Genomic DNA, 543 nt, shown 5'->3' with positions numbered 1-543 from the left:
CACACACACACACATATATATACATATATCCGAAATTCCAACGATCATCTAGAAGTCGACTGAGGACAGAAAACTCCGAATGACCCGTCCTTGTTTTCCTTGTATCGTCTGTCAGGATATTTTGTTGTCCCCATTTTTATATTTTATATACATACATACATACATACATGCATACATACGTACATACATACATACATACATACATACATACATACATACACACACACACACACACACATATATATATATATATATATATATATATATATATATATATATAGGTGGTGCTTTTAAGTTAGACATGGCCTGGATCCATCTTAGGTCGAAACATATCTAGGTTTTATTTAAATTTTTATATATGCATGAATATATAGACAGACAGACAGACACACAGACAGATAGACAGACAGACAGATAGATAGATAGATAGATAGATAGATAGATAGATAGATAGATACACACACACACACACATATACATACACGCACTTCGACATGCACACACAAGCACACATACATCACTCACATACACATACACACAACA

At 33.1% G+C, this 543-nt stretch overlaps 1 protein-coding gene across 1 annotated transcript in view; it reads right to left on the bottom strand.

The window, feature by feature from the left end:
* LOC106870511 (coiled-coil domain-containing protein 148) overlaps positions 1-543 on the bottom strand; it is a 61,034-nt gene that overhangs the window by 59,949 nt on the left and 542 nt on the right. The window lies entirely within an intron of this gene.

Source organism: Octopus bimaculoides, chromosome 18 (genome assembly GCF_001194135.2).
Source record: "Octopus bimaculoides isolate UCB-OBI-ISO-001 chromosome 18, ASM119413v2, whole genome shotgun sequence".
Taxonomy (NCBI): Eukaryota; Metazoa; Mollusca; class Cephalopoda; order Octopoda; family Octopodidae; genus Octopus; species Octopus bimaculoides.
The sequence above is the reverse complement of the archived record's forward strand: the minus strand, read 5'-3'. Positions and strand labels throughout refer to the sequence as shown.